This window comes from Chionomys nivalis, chromosome 21 (genome assembly GCF_950005125.1).
Source record: "Chionomys nivalis chromosome 21, mChiNiv1.1, whole genome shotgun sequence".
Classification (NCBI taxonomy): domain Eukaryota; kingdom Metazoa; phylum Chordata; class Mammalia; order Rodentia; family Cricetidae; genus Chionomys; species Chionomys nivalis.
This window is the reverse complement of record NC_080106.1, coordinates 14,957,625-14,969,612: the sequence shown is the minus strand read 5'-3', so window position 1 is coordinate 14,969,612 and position 11,988 is coordinate 14,957,625.

Sequence of the window (11,988 nt, the reverse complement as noted above, 5' to 3'; positions counted from 1 at the left end):
ACCTTTGTAATCCCAGCACTGGGACACAGGACCAGGAAGCTCTGAGGCTTACTGTTCAGGCAGCCTACCCACCTTGACAAGCTCTAGGCCAATGAGAGAGTTCCTGCTTTTTTTAAAAAAACAAAAAATGTTGGCCGTGCCTGAGGAGTGACACCTAAGGTGGTCCTCTGAGCTCCACATACATGTGCACACATGTGTACACACACATATGCACACACACACGCACACATACACATGCACACACTTTACCTTCCCTTGATTCTATGACAGTAGAGTTTAAGGTGGGGCGGCAGACTCCCCAGGACCTTTTGCCATTAAATGTGCCCCTGGGATTTAGTTTGGAGCAATGTGATATAGGGGAAAGATGACTTTGTGGGTCACATTCAATTTAAGAGAGAAGATGGCTCCCCTGGAGCTTCACTTTCTGTCTTCTGTGAGCTACAGCATGGACGTATCTACAAACCAACCATGACCAGGTAGATGCTGGGAGGCCCAGCTATCTCTGTGCTCCCCAACATCACAGCATGAACACCTCCTCTCCCCCCACATACACATGCATGGAAGGTACCCAGTCTCTACCTGACCTTATCTGGAGACTGTCTCTAGGCCTGGATGCCTGACTTATCTCTAGTGTGACCCTGGATGCAGTTCCCCACAGAAACTCTCCCCCTGCTACCCATATGGTAATTAGACCTGTACTGGGAACATTGTGATAGGTCCATGCTTCCAGAGATGATAACTACGGCTTGTACTAGGAGCTTTCTGATAGGAGCGTGATGTTTAATGCAAATTATGTGATTCCCCAGCTACCACCCCCAATCCTATATATTCCCCCTGCTCTGGAATAAAGTTGAACAGATGGACTGAAGCTGTCTCCCAGGGAGCTGTCTCTGTCGTGCTCGCGGGCCATACAAAACTCTGTCATTGCTTCTGCCTCTGTCCTCATGGACTGGTGGTCAACAGGCCATGAGGAAAAAGAGGACCCCCACAGGTAAATGAAGAAATTTCATAAGAGAACGGCAGAATGCAAAGACTGGTCAGCTCCTGGCTCTCCGACTGACTCTTTGTGAAGCAACCCTTCAAACTGAGCAGTTGACAGAGGTCAGTGATGGAAGACAGTAATAAAATCCTGTCATCCTTCTGCATTGTAATTTTGGGCCCTTTCATCACAGTATTGCTGCAACCCTAAATAATATACTCTAATACTTGTATATGACAAGATGAGTATCCGCCCAAGCTCAAGGGATTGCAAGCAAGATTGACATCCCAGTTCTGAATCTTGATGTGAAAATTCTGTGAGGTGCACAGAATGTCATAGGCACAGGAGGGGGCAGGTGGCAGACACCCAAAGCAGCTTAAAAAGATGAGCTGAAGGGGCCTATATGCCTCCAAATACATCCAGCCATCTCCCAATATGCTGATGGCTAATAAAAACACCAATTTCCAACACAAACCCTAAATCAGAAAGACAAGCATTCCAAACTGCCTCCCTTGAGATCTACCGCCTTCTCCATGGTCACCGCCATACACCATGCTTCAGTGCCAGCAGGGATTTCTTTGTTTAATTAGGATATTAACGGTGCTAAGGTCGGAGAGGCTGGTAGGTGAAGCCCTATAACCACAATGCTATGATGCTAATTTCACATCCTACTGAGTAGTATTATTAGATTTTCATAACTATAGCTGAAAATGTGATGCCCACACTAAACAGCGTCAATCTGCGAGGGAAGTGTCCATTGCTTTTGAGGTTTATTTCCCCCCTCCCTCAAAGTTGGCAGAGGCAAATACCTAGTCCACTGCTTTATGCCCATAAGTGTTTAAATGGTGCAAATCTGGATCCAACCAGGAAAGCAGATGTTGGGTGATCACCCCCATTAACATTCTGTAACTAGCCCTGCATGAGCAGGCCAGAGCCATTTCTGAACAATCACAGAGGCATTTGCAAATGTGTATTTACAATCTGATAGCAGTGTAATTGCTGGGAAGATGCCTGACCTCTCTGGCGGTGCAGAAAGCCTCCCTTCCCACTGTTTGTGGATATGAACTACATGGGCCTCACCTGCTTTCTGGAAGGAGCCAGGGCAGCTGAACTCTGCAACCTGAAGACACCACAGTTAGAGTGCTGGCTCTTTACTGAAAGCTGCATGATGGTCCTGGTCTTTTGTTAATTACAACTATGTTCAAGGTTCTAATTAAATATCCAATCTAGATGAAATCAAAAGAAGCTGTTAGGGGCTGGAGAGAGAGCTTAGTGGGCAAAGTTCTTACTGGGTAAATTTGAGGACCTAAGTTCTATAGTTAGAACCCATGTTTTTTAAAGCCAGGCATGGTGGCACTGGTTTGTCATTTCAGGGCTAGGGAGATGGGAGCAGGCAGAGCCTCCTGAGGCTCACTGGCAACCAGCATAATGAAATGGGCAGACTCCAAGCCACTGACAGACCTTGTTCAAAATATAAGGTGGAGGACTGGGGAAATGGTTGAGTAGGTAAAGTTTTGCTGCCCAAGCATAAGGACCCAAGTTTAGATCCCCAGAATCCATGTAAAACTTGGGCATAGCAGGTAGAGGTAGAAGCAAGTGGATGCCAGGGGCTTACCTGCCAGGCAATCTAGCTGAAATGATGACCTTCAGGTTCAGGGAGAGACCACCAAAAATAAAACATTAGTGATTGCAAAAGACATGCTGAGGTCCATTCCTGGCTGTCCACGTGCAATCATGTGGGGTGATTGCACCTGAACACACATCATCACACCATGCCCATAAACACACAAAGATGGATGGCAATCACATAAGAAATGATGCTTGAGGCTTTCCTCTGGCCTCCACATACATGTGCCTATGTGTGAACACACACACAGTCGCAAGTGTGCACACACACACACATCCACATACACACATACACACACACACACACACACACACACACACACTATTGGTGCAGATCTCAGGGAGTCTACACTGCTACTGACCAGACCAGACAAACCTCAAGTATAATAGCAGTCACGAGCACACCCTGTTGAAGACCCTAAAACCAGGAGGACCTTGCCCTTCTTTTTGTATCCTGTCATGATCGTTGTGAATTTGGTCCTTGACATCACTGTATCCATGTCAACTCATATCAGGATTTCATTTACTTACGGCTTCCTCATCTCCCAACGTGTCCCTATCCAACATGTCACCAAACCCTACACATTTCCTCCTCTGACCATCCTAGTCTCATAGGTCCCATCGTTCCTAAATCAACTGAATTTAAGCCTGCAGAAACTTCTGCAGACCCATCTAGTAGCTGCTTCTTAGAGCCGCCTTTTCTCTGCAGCAATACCGTTCAGCATTCACATAGGATCCCATTGTGTGTGTGTGTGTGATATGTGAGGTGTGTGCATGTGTGTGTGGTATGTGTGTGCATGTGCACAGGTGTGGGTGTGTGTGTGAATATGCATGGTGTTGTGGTGTGCGTGTGTGCATCTGCATACGTGTGTGAGCGTGTGTGGAGCGTGCATGTGCATGCATGTGTGTGCGTATATGTGGTGTGTGTGTGCTTGTGTGGTATATGCATGTGCATGATGTATGTGTGTGCAAACATGTGTGTGTGTGTGTGAGTGAGAGAGAGAGAGAGAGAGAGAGAGAGAGAGAGAGAGAGAGAGAGACCCAAAGACTTCTCATTGTTTTTTTGTAATCACAGATTCTCTGATCTCACTCCTGTATGACTCCAGCTGGGTCATGTACCATTCGTCCCTTCTGTACTAGTTCCACCCCACCAGACTGACTGGTTCAGTTTACAGATGCCACAGGACTCCTAGACAAGCTGACCCCTCTACCCAGGATTTTACATCTCCCTGTGTCTTTCTAACTCATCCACTACTTTCCTGACCAATGCCCCTCTATCAGCTTCATCAGTTCCATTCCTCTTGGTACCATGGACCTCTCCTTCCTAACTCCTGCCCCAATGATGCCATGATACTCTTCGTTCATTTTTTTAATTGGCAGTCCCCTCTCCTTCCAGATTTCAAATTCCGTAATAGCAGGATCAGGTCTCCAGTTTGATCCACTACTATACACGAAGGCTTGGCACAGTACTTGGTCAATAATTTAGGTTCCATGGATTAAAATTTAAAGATATAACTAAATGGGAGATATCCACTTGTAATCAAATAAAATATTTCATCTATTATTAAATCAGTGGACTAAGAGAAACTCAGTCAAGATCTGCCAACAGACTACCCCAAGTACATGTCAACCTCGGGTTGTCAGCATTGCCATCAATCACTACTTCATTTGACATGCAAAATACTCTATAGAACGTGCTCGTTGGAAAGTAGACAAGAGTGAACAACTCCTGTCTCTAAGCAATGCTTCTTTTGTAACTTAGCCATTTTCACACTTGATTTTCTTTTTGTGCTATGATCACCAGAAGGAAAATTTTAGATCTTCTTCATCTGTGGTGGCTTGACTGAGAAATGTCCCCCAAAAAGTTCCTGTATTTTAATACTTGGTACCTGATTGGTGGTGTTATTTGGGAAGGTTGTAGAACTTTTAGAACTTGGAGACTTCCTTGAGAAAGCATGTCATAGGAGGGGTGGAATGAGAGTTTATAGCCCCTTCCCTCTTCAGTTTTCTCTTCTCTGCTTCATATTTGTGGTTGAAGATGGGACCTCTCAGCTTCCTGCTTCAGTTGCTTGATACTATGCCTCCCCCCAACCATTATGGATTTCCCCTCTGGAAGTGTAAGCCCAAATAAACTCTTTCATCCATAAGTTGCATTTGGACATGATGTCATTCATATTTGGACATGATGTCACCCATAAGTTGCATTTGGACATGATGTCATTCATGAGTTGCATTTAAACATGATGTCATTCATAAATTGAATTTGGACATGATATTTTATCCAAGTAACAGAAAATTATAATACATCATCCTTCGAGAACAAACGTCTGAGTATTTTCCTGTGTTTCATATATTAAAGGCTCCACTGTCAGCCTGTGGTGCTGTCGAGAGGGAATGGAACCTTTAAGAGGTGGGGCCCGGCAGAAGGAAGTTAGGTCACTGGGAACATGGCCTTGAAGAAGATATTTGGACCCTGGTCCCTTCTTCTATCTCTTTGCTTCCCAGGCACCATGAGGTGAACAGGCCTCTTCCTCTTATGTTGCTTTGCCCACTGTGATAAAATACTTTGACACAAGCATCTTCAGGTTTATCTTGGTGCACAGATCAAGGAGGGGAAGTCACAGAGGCATGAGTTCAAGGCAGTTGTCACATCGCATCCACAGCTGAGAAGCAGAGAACAATGAACTCAGCTAATATTCAACTGCAGAATCTCTTGGTTATCTTGTGGCTCCTGATGCAGACCTGGGGACCATGTCCCATCAGATCTAGATGAACCTGCCCTCGATCCTCATTATAATCTAGTGTGAAGCTCAGTGTCCTTGAGATATACTCAAATGCTTCAGGGCTTCTGTTTCTTCTAATGACTTCCAGGCTCCCTTGCAGCTTCAGTGATTCTTGCTTCTGCATTCTGTATATCAAACTCGTTTTATTCCCCTCTTTACATCGATGATAACCAAAACCCACATTACAGACTACTTTTTCTTTTTTTTCTTTTCTTTTTTTTTTTTTTTTTTTTGGTTTTTCAAGACAGGGTTTCTCTGTGGTTTTGGAGCCTGTCCTGGAACTAGCTCTTGTAGATTAGGCTGGTCTCGAACTCACAGAGATCCGCCTGCCTCTGCCTCCCGAGTGCTGGGATTAAAGGCGTGTGCCACCACCATCCGGCCTGAGACTACTTATTCTTGATTTCATTAATATGTTTTTATGTAATTCAGTGACTTGAGTTACAGGCACAGGAATATTATCGGCAATTTATATCACACTACACAAGAATAGGACTTGAACCTAAATGTTTCATTTCTCTTCTTCATGATGTCCTGCCCCAGACAGATGCTGAGTCCTGGTTGGGCAGAAATGACAATTTACTCTTCTCTTTTCTCTCTTATTTACATCTACCATGAACACCAGACTTATTTCCTTTGAAGGACTGTATCTGTTTGAATCTGGTGTCTCATCATGCCCATGAGAGTTCATCTTCTGCATCCAATAAGCTTAGCGGCGAGTTGTCCTGACATAGGATAGGCATTTGTTTGTGCTACAATGGTTCCAATTACATTTTTCTCACTTTTCTGGATGTTTCCTAATGAAACAACAAGGGTCAAGTGAGGACAGGCTTATGCCAAAACCCATGGGCACTGAATTGGAAAATAGACTTATGCGAAATACAATTTGATGTGCAAATATATATTTTTTTAAACAAGGTTTCTTGTGATCCAGGCTGGCCTTCACATCTCTATCTATATTCCACTGCAAATCTGTTTATTCTGCCTGCAATTCATAACTAAATTAATCTCACGCCTCCCATTCCCCTGCAGCATCTTCTCCTAGGCCCCACCATATTCCCATCTATGTAACTAAAGGTGACTTGAACCCCCGAGTCTCCTGCCTCCACTTCCCAGTGGCTGGGCTTATCGGTATACACCATCATGCCGTTATTTTGCCAAGAGAGAGCTGAGCCTAAGACATAGTAATGAAACACATGATGAACGTGGGTGTGAGGTTTGAAAGAATTTGCTGCAGTGGAGATATCCGGGCATCTGAGAAGCAATCAGGGGAGGGAAAAGGCAATGACTTTGTGAAGGAGACTTGGGGCAGAGGATGCAGGTAAGAGAGGGACTTGAACATAAAAAAAATTGATGCCAAAGAGTAGTGAGGGCAATTTTTAAGAGGAGGTAAGAGAGATAGCCTTGAGACAGAAAAACGGTACTAGGTTTTCAGGCAGAGCAGGTGGACCTTGCCTCTGGTGCTGCCCATTAATAAACTCTGTGACCTTGGAAAATAAATCTATGCTCTATGGCACTGGACCTAAGGCTCTTTGTGTATAAAGTTAATCTGAAGTATGCCATCTCTAAACTTCCACTGACAGCCCATTCTGGATTTGCTCAGCTATATTTGACTACATGTGGGTATATAGGCAATTGTGCTTAACACAGGAAAAAAAAAGACCAAGACCAATAGAAAAGAATACCTCTTTCCCCTGCCATTTGAAACTAGCAGTATGCCAAGGGTTTATTATATGAAAATACCATTTGGTGGGGCTAATTAAAAATCCTGACATTCAGAGCAGGGATTTGAGGCAGGAATGTGCAAGTCTGGAACTCTGGGTAGCATTGGACAGCCCTCTAAACGTTGGATCTTATTAAGTATAGTGTTAGGAATTAGGAAGGGGACATTTGGAGGCCTGTGTTCCAAAGCCAAGTGCTGGTTGGTTTTGCACATTTCGTTTGAATTATAGCATGTTTAATAGGATTTAGCTGAGGCGCCTCTGCTTAACAATCTGTTTCCTTGGCAATGCAATCCCCAGTAGGGCAAAGGGCATATGGAAAGCACGGGCTAGTTGGTAATTTACTAAGCAAAATAAAGAGGAAAGAATTTCATTCAATGTACACCTTTGTATCCTTGATCCCCCTGCACAAGAAGAGGAAAAGGGGGGGGCAGTATTAAGTTTGTGCTGGGTTCTTAATAAATGGAAAGTGTTGTTGGCACTAGAAAACATTTTTATATGCTGCTGAGTGCTGTAAGAGACAGTCAAACAAGTTATTCTACTTGTCCCCGAATATTCACCAGTATTCGTCTGTACCTCCACGCACACTTCCCCCATCAGTTCTGCCTCCGTGTCTCCTGTCTCCTCTCCAGCACAAGTTCAACTGCAATTCACCCACGTGCATCCTGTTCCTCCCATGCCCCAGTGGCCCCTGCTCGATCCCCTCCCACCGGGACCTACAAGTTTGCTAGCCTTCCTTCCCCAGAGCCTACTCCTCTTCCCTGCACTTCACACTCCACTCAACATTCAGGGCCACGTGGCATCTTCTCATGTCTTGTACCACTACTGCTGCGGTTGCACAGAAATGAAGTTTTGACCTGTTTCTCCTCCTTACAAAATGACACATCCTTGACCCTGCTTACCTCTGGCTCTTCCAATCCTGCTAGCCTCGTTTGCTCCTCAGCACTTTTGCACTCAGTGTCCCCTCTCCCCAGAATGCTCTTCACCCATGGTTGGCACTAGTCTCCTCATGTCAAGCATCAATTTTTTAAATTTTATTGACTTTTATTGAGCTCTACATTTTTTTCTCTGCTCCTCTCCTTGCCTCTCCCCTCCCCTTCAACCCTCTCCCAAGGTCCCCATGCTCCCAATTTACTCAGGAGATCTTGTCTTTTTCTACTTCCCATGTACGATAGATCCATGTATGTCTCTTTTGGGGTTCTCATTGCTGTCTAGGCTCTCTGGGATTGTAATTCGTGGGCTGGTTTTCTTTGCTTTAGATTTAAAAAACCACTTATGATTGACTACATGTGATAATTGTCTTTCTAGGTCTGGGTTACCTCACTCAAAATGATGTTTTCTAGCTCCAATCATTTGCCTGCAAAATTCAAGATGTCATTTTTTTCTGTGTGTAGTACTCCATTGTGTAAATGTACCACATTTTCCTTATCCATTCTTCAGTTGAGGGACATTTAGGTTGTTTCTAGGTTCTGGCTATGACAAACAATGTTGCTATGAACATAGTTGAGCACATGTTCTTGTGGCACAATTGAGCATCCTTTGGATACATACCCAAAAGTGGTATTACTGGGTCTTGAGAAAGAAGGTTGTTTCCTAATTTTCTGAGAAATTGCCACACTGGCATCCAAAGGGGCTGTACCAGCTTGCACTCCCACTAGCAATAGATGAGTGTTTCCTTTACTCCACATTCTCTCCAGCATAAGTTGTCATCAGTGTTTTTGATCTTGGCCATTCTTACAGGTGTAAGATGGAATCTCAGAGTTGTTTTGATTTGCATTTCTCTGATGGCTAAGGATGTTGAGCATTTCCTTAAGTGTCTTTCAGCCATTTTAGACTCCTCTGTTGAGAGTTCTCTGTTTAGGTCTGCACTCCATTTTTTTTAATTGGATTACTTATTCTTTTGATGACTAATTTCTTGAGTTTTTTGTATATTTTGGAGATCAGACCTCTGTTTGATGTGGTTGGTGAAGATCTTCTCCTATTTTATAGGTTGTCATTTTGTCTTGTTGACCATGTCCTTTGCTTTACAGAAGCTTTTCAGTTTCAGGAGGTCCCCTTTATTAATTGTTTTTCTCAGTGTCTGTGCTGCTGGAGTTATATTTAGGAAGTGGTCTCCTGTGCCAATGCTTTCAAGTGTACTTCCCACTTTCTTTCTATGAGGTTCAGTGTGATTGGTTTTATGGAAGTCTTTGATCCATTTGGACTTGAGTTTTGTGCATACTGATAGATATGGATCTATTTTTATTCCTCTACATGTTGATATCCAGTTATGCCAGCACCATTTGTTAAATATCAAACATCGGTTTTAACCACACAATACACTTGTCTATGCTGAGAAAGTCTTACTCTGACATCACTCTATTGTATATGCACATTTTAATTTCCTATATTCTACAAATCTGTTATTTTGAGTACTTATTCATGTTTCTCTTTATTGCTCACCCTACAAGACAATCTCTGTGAACAGGGCCACCTTTTATTATATTTTATTTTCTGCGAAGAATGTAAATAATCCTTAAATGGATAAATGAGCTGGAATTTATTTTTTGAAACTAGGTCAACGTTGTTTGCAACAAAAAAGTAACTCCTTATAATATTGAAATCATATTAATAATTAGGTAAAAATTATTCTACAACACTATGGCTTTTATTCTTACTCTTTAAAAATATATTAGCTGGGCCTGGTTGATATTGAAGTTGGACTTTCTGTTCAGTTCAGTTGATCACTCATGCGACAGGCATGAGACGTGACTAGTCACTGATGCCACATTGACCCATTCAGAAAAAGTGATTTTAAAACAATGAAACATTTGTTTTAGGAGAAGGGTTTTGAAAATGTCCCTTTTCTTTTATTTAAAACTATATCAAATATTCTATTATAGTGTTGTTTAATGTATAATCTGTATTGCTATACATAAAGTTTTGTTTTAAAGTAGATATTAGCTAAATGTGGATGAACCTAAAAACTTCAAGACTTGGGAAAGCTGTGGCGAGAAGGATTACCACAGATTAGAGGGTGGACTTGGTATTCAGGGTGGATGTAGAGGCAGTGTGAACCCCTGCCTCTAAAAGCTAAAATGATAGATAGATCATTTGCTCCAACCTGGGCTGATTTTATAACATTTTGAATATCATTACATTTTATATTTGTCAATGCATTTTTCTTGAACCAAAGATATTTAATTTATCCTCAGCCTTTGATCCTCCATTTCTATTTGTACACAGTGGGGAAAACCAAAGACATCAAAGAACTTAGAAAATGTTTTTTAGAACTACAGAATATAGAAAAACCGATGTACCCATTATTGTCAAGTAATTTTTTGTTTGTTTTGTTATTATTGTTGTTGTTTGAGATGGGGTTCTTTGTGTAACAGTTCTGGCTGTCCTGGAACTCACTTTGTAGGCCATGTTGGCCTCCAACTCACAGAGATCCACCTGCCTCTGCCTCCCATGTGCTGAGATTAAAGACGTGTGTCACATCTCTGGCAAGTAATTTTATATGTATCTCTGTCATTGGAAGAATAGTTGCCAAACTGCTAAAAGTTTCCAAGACAGGTCCTGGGATCATAACTGTCCTTTATGTTGTTTGGGGCTTAGTGGGTTTTTCTCATTTCCCACTTCATCATTTTCCCAAAATGTTTATGCATTGATTTGATAGTCAGAAAAAAAACTTTTAAAGACAGGAATTTTCAAATGTTAAAATACAGGAGGTCTTGGTATTTGAGTATGAAAGAAGTTCTAACCTCTAAATTAAAAATTGCATAACCATACATTCTGGGAGAAACACTACAAAGTGCAAGTTTCTGAACAGTGTGCAGCGGGCTTACCGTTCCAGTCCTGTACCTGAGATCATAAAGCAGCTAAATTACAAATCAGAGCAGCCTGGGGAGAGAGCTCACTTGGTAGTGTTTACCCAGCAAGCACCGGGCATTAAAGAGGGCCTATTGACTCACACCTGGGATCGCAGCAATCAGAAGGTAGCATTAGGAATATCAGAAGTACATGGGCATCTTTTCCTCCACAATTAGTTTGAGAGAAGAAGCAGAGCGAGTGCTAGATCAATTTACATTATTGTGAATCTCCATGCTCTGTTATCTTCTTTTAGATGGCACTTGAGAATAGGCGTGGCCTGAAGAAGGCGTGTGCAACCACCTCACCCACGTGGTCAGAGGAAGAAGGTCTTTAGAATCCGTGTTCTGCTGAAGTATGCTCTCCAAGTTTGCTGTTAGCAATCTTCAAAACGAGAAGAAATGCCTTGGAAGGCAACAATTCTGATGGCTTTTTTAGTCATAATATTTTCTCCAAGTAATCGTATTTAGCCACAGTGTAAATGTTTGTATCAGACACGTGAAATTGTCAAGCGTTCATTCTATCAGTTCTGTTCCTCTAGAGAAGCCCTCGTACAAAATAAAAGAAAACAAGAATTCAAATTCTGAATCCCGAATTCTTAGAGCCTGAATCCAGCTGAGGTGACCGAGTGTTTCACACATGGCTTTATCTGTCTGGGTAACACAGTAATGGAATTATCACGCATACGAGCCCGTGCTTCCTTTGTTCTTCGTCTTTCTTTGCTCCTTACCCATCCCCAACCGCACCGTGGTACTTCACTGTGTCTTTGGTTCACATCTCTGCAGTATAAATTGTCCATAAAGGAAAGATCTGAGAAGTCTGGGACTTTCTGTGTGCCAAAGTGATGTGTGGAGCAGAGTTCTTCCTCTCCTGAGTCTCTATTTTCATCGGTTAGTATACATGGGACAGAGCCACACGCTGAGAAAGCAAACTGACACCCCCCCCAAACACACACACACACACACAGTAGGAACCAGCAAAGTCCAGGCATGTCAGAACTTAGAGGGGCCTCAGCTACAAATCAGTTATGAAG